Here is a 7500-nt window from a genome sequence, read left to right on the forward strand (position 1 = left end):
CACACAAATATACAGTCAGTCAGATATATAGACAGACAAATATACAGACAGTCAGACAGATATAGAGAGACAGACAGACAAATATACCAGTCAGATATATAGACAGACAGACAGACAAATATACACAGACAGTCAAGATATATAGACAGACAGACAAATATACAGACAGACAGACAGATATATATAGACAGACAGACAGACAACTGAGGAGCGTTCTAAACCGTGTGACAGGCACATTTCTGATGAGAACGTGAGACACAGCGGTGCGTCACAAAACGGAAGCAGTGAGACGTCCTACTGATGTTCATTGATCAGAGACTCATTGATCAGAGGTTGATTGATCAGAGGTTCATTGATCAGCATTGATCCTGGCAGGAGAGGCTGAGGCTGAGACACTGGGAGCCTGGAGAGAGAGGACCAGGACCAGCTGTGTGTGTGTGTGTGTATGTGTGTGTGTGTGTGTGTGTGTGTGTGTGTGTGTGTGTGTGTACCAGGCAGCTCGGGGGTGTTGAGTCAGCAACAGGAATAACGCCAACACAAACGCCAACACAAACACACACACGCATAAAACAAACTGCTACTGTTTCAGTGTACACAATTGCGTCACAGTTGCAATTACACACACACACCCCTACACAAACATCTACACAAACACCTACACACACCCCTAGTGGTGATAAATCAGTGCTTGGGTGTCTGGAGAGAAGGTGACGACAGAGACAGAAAAGCGCCAAACACACACACACACCCACCCACACCCATACCCACACACCCACACACCTACACACACACACACACACACACACAGTCACACACACAACCAACCCCACACACACACACACACACACACACACACCTACCACCCCCCCCCCACACACACCCATACACACAACACTTCTAGTGGTGATAAATCAGAGCTTGGGGGTGTGGGAAGATGGCCAGTGTGTCGTATCCGATCACCCTCCGTCAGCACTCTCTCTCTCTCTCCACTTCCTCTGCCTGGGTCTGATATAGGTCAGCCTGCTCTTTCCATCCCAGGGGTTCGTTAACAAACAAACAAAACAAAAAAACAGCCACAAGAATCGATCCGCCATTTCTGCCCTCTTTCACTTCCTCCTGCGTTTTCTGCCTCCATCACAAACCAAACGGGGAGCCTGGTCCTTTCTAGAGGGTTTTCGTAGGGGTTAGATTAAAATACACCCCTCTATCCATCCATCCATCACCTCACCCTAACCCACACAATTGCAAACAAAGTTAGCCCCTCCACTGATCTCACCCGCCCCCCTTTCCCCAGCCCCAGGTAAGCGAGTGCCTAGTGAACGGAAGGCCGTCTTTTTCTGTAATTGGCTTTGGAACCACAGGGGGGTGTCCTGATTACGGTACACTTACAGCCCCCCCCCACCCCTGGGAAATCCTTTCAGTGTCCAAAATATCTAACTTTCTAATCTCCAATAATACTAATATGTATATATATATATATATATATATTACACACACACACACACACACACACACACATCTTAGAAGGGTCAATGTGCGATGTGAACTCTGTCAGTGAACTCTTCCGGCGGTCTGTGAGCTACAGTGGCTCAGTCCTGTGGTGACACATTCCTCAGCACTGACGGAGGTTTGGAGGTCTAGTTTGTACAGAGGGGGGGGGGGGGGTTAGCGTGCTAGCGTGAGAGTGCTAGTAAAACCTCTCCCTCAGGAGGAATCTCTCACTGGGGAGGGGGGGGGGGCAGCTGTCGCCGGGCCCAATCACTCAGGGGAGACAGGAACGCTCTCTCTCTCTCTCTCTCTCTCTCTCTTCTCTGTCATCATACAAAAGAAAATGGCCGGGGCGCTCGGTGGCGTAGCACACTAAGGAGTCAGCCGTGTAATCGCAGGGTCCCCCGCTTGGTTTTTCCGGTCGTCAACATTTCCTGCATGTCATCCCTCCTCTCTCTCTCTCACCCATCCTTCCTGTCAATCTCTAACTGTCTCTCTCCCAATAAAGCAGAAAATGCCCTAAAAAACACATAATAATAATTTTTTGGGAAAAAATGGCTGACTGGGTGGATTACGGGACATGTTTCCCAATGACCTGCAGGTAACAGACGACCTATCAAAATGTCAATAACCACATCACCCGTAAGATACAACCTAGCATATTATCCTCAACCTAAATCTGGCTGGCTAGACGGACAGCGTGTCAAAGTCTAGATGTGTGGGCAAAGGTAGGCCGATTATTGATGACGGCATTGACCGGCCCAACCCTAGCATCTCCCTGGAGCCGGGCTACCTGACTCTACTAACCTGCAGCACTGCACCACTATCCTGCTGCTGTCCGGTCACGCCCCCCCCACCCCCCAGTAATGACAGACACAGACACACCAGCTGGTTTCTGCAACAACAGCCTCCATCTGCTGCTTGCGTCCCCCAACCCACCACCATGATGGACCCGACTCTGACTCTATGAGACATACATCAGTCCTGGAGGGCGAGAGAGAGAGAGAGAGAGAGAGAGAGAGAGAGAGAGAGAGAGAGAGAGAGAGAGAGAGAGACAGAGAGAGAGACAGAGAGAGAGACAGAGAGAGAGACAGAGAGAGAGACAGAGAGAGAGACAGAGAGAGAGAGACAGAGAGAGAGAGACAGAGAGAGAGACAGCCAGATAGAGAGAGAGAGAGAGACAGAGAGAGAGAGAGAGAGGAGAGGAGAGAGACAGAGACACAGAGACAGACAGAGAGAGAGAGAGACAGTGCGTGTGTGTGTGTGTGTGTACACAAAGCTGTGCTGGAGCAGGAACCTGTTTATTTAGAAGCTCTGGGTGGCCAATTAGTCAATGCCCCCCCCCCCCCCCGACACACATATTTGATGTTCAAATGTTTGTTTCATTTTCATGAGGATGATCCTGCTGCAATAACACATTCCCTCTAGATCACATTTGTTTTTCTTCTACCGCTCACAGACAAAGCGCCAACAGTGCTACCGTTTATGATGAGGATATCTTATCCGGCAATCTTTTACTATGCAGTAAGTACTGTGATACATTGTTATTATTATTGACTGAGATAACAGCCTCATACAGTCGTATTGTTGCTGCTTATCTGCGTACGTGTGTCGGGTGAAAAGCGTGGACCCTTTATCTGCATGTCTCAACTTCTGCAAGAGGAATAGTGACACGTTGAAAGCAATGTTGCATCGATTGGGACTTCAGGCAGCAGTTTATAGGCTAAATACGATCTAGGCTAGGGCCTCATTTTTCTCCCCAGCGATTCGGCACTAGGAAGTAGGCCGAGTGCAGTGCAGTGCAGACCACACACAGACACACACAGACACACACACACACACACACACACAGACACACACACACACACACACACACACACACACACAGAGACAGATACACACACACACACACACACAGTTCCCCCAAAATATCTGTCTCAACCTCATGCTTGCTTAGGCCTGCAGGTTGTGTGCTCAGCAAAGCCAGACAGACTACTAACCCATAACCTTTAGCCGCTCTCCCACCGCGGGCCAGGGCTTCTGCTTTATGGATGTTGTCGTAGAAACAGACAGGCGCACACAAAAGTCACCAGATTCTAGAATATATAAGCTGACAAGCCATTGCCAATGACGCAAACGTCTCACATCTCCATTCCAATTTGTCTCGTCAGTCTGCGTCTGGAGGACTGCCTCCAGACCTGAAATACAGGTAGGCCTACTACTATGGTATTCATAAAGTGAAAGGACACACTCACACCTCATATAGTGCCCAGTCAGGTTTCCATCTCCAGATAGACCCCTGGGCTATAACATCTGCTGCCTGGCTGCAGGCCTGAAGGTTGGTTAAGCAAATGGACAAAATGGAATCATGACGCTTGGAAGTTAGGACTCGAAGACTACGATGCAGGACGAGAATTATGGGTAGGTAGACTCAGTGTTTCTCAACCCTCTCCTCGGGGCGCCCCAGCCGCTCCACATATTTGATATAGTCCACCACCAGCACACCTGATTCAACTAATCAAGTACAAACCATAATTGCTTTGTACTTGATTAGTTGAATCAGGTGAGCTGGTGGTGGAACAGATCAAATATGTGGTGCGGCTGGGGCGCCCCGAGGAGAGGGTTGAGAAACACTGGACTAGACCTATGATACCACCTTCCTTTACAAAAGGCGGACGACGTGAAGATGCTTCTTGTAGCCTACTATCCTACTGTTCCTAACCCAGAGAGCAATGTCAAAGTCAAAGCACCACTACAGCAGCATTCAGCAGAACAGAACACTCAATCACCATTGAAAAAGAACTGTGTGCGGAAAAGACTTAACGTGAACTCTGCATACCAGCATCTGCCCTCCACGGGACACACACACACACACACACACACACACACACACACACACAACAACATTCCTTGCCAGAGAGGGAAAAGGAGACAGAGAGTTTCGTCTGGAACGGCTTGCTGATCTCTAGGTATCGCAACCTGATAACATCTCCTGTCTCTTAAGAGGAAGCACTTCTCCCCCCAGAGCTTATCAGTGTTAATAATACTCTTGGCATCTAAACACTACACTATCTAAACTTCTCTCCTGAAGGAGGGGTGGAATACCAGATACTGAGACAAGAGAGAGACCGGGGCTGTGCAACGTCTGCTGCTGCTGATGGGGAAGAGACACAGCTGTCAGCAGAAGCACGTTGTCATGGACTCTTGGCTCTTACGAATCTCTGGAAGCAGAGCTTGGTTAATACAAACTACCATGTTACCAACTTGGCTTACTAACACACACACACACACACACACACACACACACAGACACACAGACAGACACAGACACAGACACAGACACAGACACAGACACACACACACACACACACACACACAGACAGACAGACAGACAGACAAACACAAACACACAGACACAGACACACACACAGACACACACACACACACACACACACACACACACACACACACACACACACACACACACACACACACACACACACCCCCAGGCCCACGATGGCTACAACGAGCTAGCTAGCCACCTTAGCATCACTCCAAAAATCACTGCAGCCAGTTAAAACGGCTAAATACTCATTCATATAATGTTCGCATAACTAAGGAATAAGCTGTGCAATCTTTACTTAGTTGCCTAAGCTAGCTAAACATCGAACAACGTTGAATTATAAAAACAATAACATCCTAAAAAATATAGCTTCGTTAGCTTACTGGCTGGCTAACAACATCCCGGGTAGCGTTCGTAAACTCGCCCTGAGAGCGCCGGAACGCACGCTGGGGTTCGACGTCATAAAGGGAGCGAGTCGTTTGATTGGACGAGAGGCGTTCCGCGAGTGCCGGTCGGATTTCCCAGAGCGAATTCACGAACGCTGCCCAGCCCAGCCATCGCAGCACATCTGCAAAAAAAGCCTCCCAGACACACAATGTGAATCTCTCACCTTTTCTCAGCAGATATATTCGGTCTTGCCGGTCCTTTCAACACACACGGAACCAGAACTTATGGCCTATGAGCTTGAAGGCTGGTGATTTGAGGGGCTCATCTGTTTATTAAACCATGCCAATGTTAAAATATGTAATGCGGGGCATCGTTATCAGCCCCGGAAGTGATGGTTGACGTTGTCAAGACAGTCCCTCTCGTCTGCGATTGGAGGGCTGGAGGTGGCGCGTGCTTGAGGCAGCCGTGACGTCAGAGGGGTTACTGGCGGTCAGGGGAGGGGATTGTGATAATAATGATAATAATAATAATAACGTTTGTTTGGATAACACCTTTCCTGCAAACGTTGCAGGTCAAAGTGCTTTAACATATCCAGACACCATACACAATAATAGATAATAATAGAACAATAGTCATCAATAAAACACACACTAGCAATAATATAAATATTGCTAGTGTGTGTTTTATTGATGACTATTGTTCTATTATTATGTATTATTTTAGATATGTAGTTCTACATAATAAAACAAGAATATACAATCCAAGGGGCGTAGAACAAAGTAACAAAATAATATAAGAATTACTATAAGATTCAAACAAGTAAATACATATACAAATATATACAATGTATGCAAATGTATAGATTCCTCAACTAACATTAAAAGATACATTTAGAAAACAATACAGTAATTTAAAGGAAACATAAAAAAGGGTTTTTAGTCTTGACTTGAAAATATTTGCTGTCGTCACCACAACGATTGATTTAGTCCGAATGTTGTCTGCCAAAGTGGAACAATGTATGACAAATCATATACATTCGTCACCCTATTCCGCTACTGAATAGTGTTTCTTCACACAGCACACACTCTGTGACTATGTGGCTGGTGTTACAATGAAGGTAATAATAAGCATAGCCTATTAATAGGTCCTCGCCTATGCTACTTATTGTTGCCCAAGAAATAGGCGCACCAAACCTCATCAGGCCTGTAAAAGCGTGCCACGCTTCCAGTGTCGTCATAAACACATGATTAGACATGGACACAATCACGGGCATGGTTGATTCCTACCTGTAGTCAGACTCAGGCGACATGAAGATGAAGATTCAGACTAGTTTTGATGACCCCGACCTCTCTCTGACAATTTCGACCACTGTATTTGGGGCTTGTAAAGAATCACGCCCGACCAAGGCCCGAACATGAGGACTGCAACAGCCGTTGCTTTGACTAACCGTGGTCATGGACCCGTTGCGCCGTCTCATCTCCCACCAACGGTGGTCCCGCTGCAGCCAAACTTACCCCAGCCGCCCTCAAGGCCTGGGAGACCCGGCTGGGCTCACAGCCCGAGATCCTGACGCTGACCAGTAAGTAAGAGTTACCGCTTCAGTTTGGATGTGCAGACCTTACCAGTCTACGATCGACTGGTGCTGCGCTTGCTCCAGCTGTGCGCAGTCCTACATGGAGTACCACTCGTTTGAATGGGTGAATTACACCTATTATTTAGTCACCTAAAGATGAGAGTGGACCCTTGGTCGTGAGGCCCAACCTGTTACCAGCAAGGAGAATAACCTCTCCTATGTTAATAGCTTACTAATTTTAATACAAAGTGGAACATTTATGTTTTTATGTCGATTTATGTTTAGCGTATAGTTATAACGAAGCCTACACAAAAGCATAACCTAAAGTGAAACACAGACACAGACACAGACACAGACACAGACCCACACACACAGACACACACACACAGAGACACACACACACACACACACACACACACAGACACACACAGAGACACACACACAGACACACACAGAAACACACACACACACACACACACACACACACACACACACACACACACACACACCAAGATAGGAAATATGAAACATATTGGGAAGATAATAACAACACAAAAGGAGAATGTAGATTATGGACGTATAAGAAATCATTTACGTATTGAACACATTCAAATCAAATATCATATGAATGACAATGTTCTAACACAGTGTTTACTATTTAGAAGGCGACAGACTGTAGCTTCAGCCTTGAAATGTAGGTCAGTAATAC

Source organism: Nansenia antarctica (assembly GCF_963989245.1).
Source record: "Nansenia antarctica genome assembly, chromosome: 16".
Lineage (NCBI taxonomy): Eukaryota > Metazoa > Chordata > Actinopteri > Argentiniformes > Microstomatidae > Nansenia > Nansenia antarctica.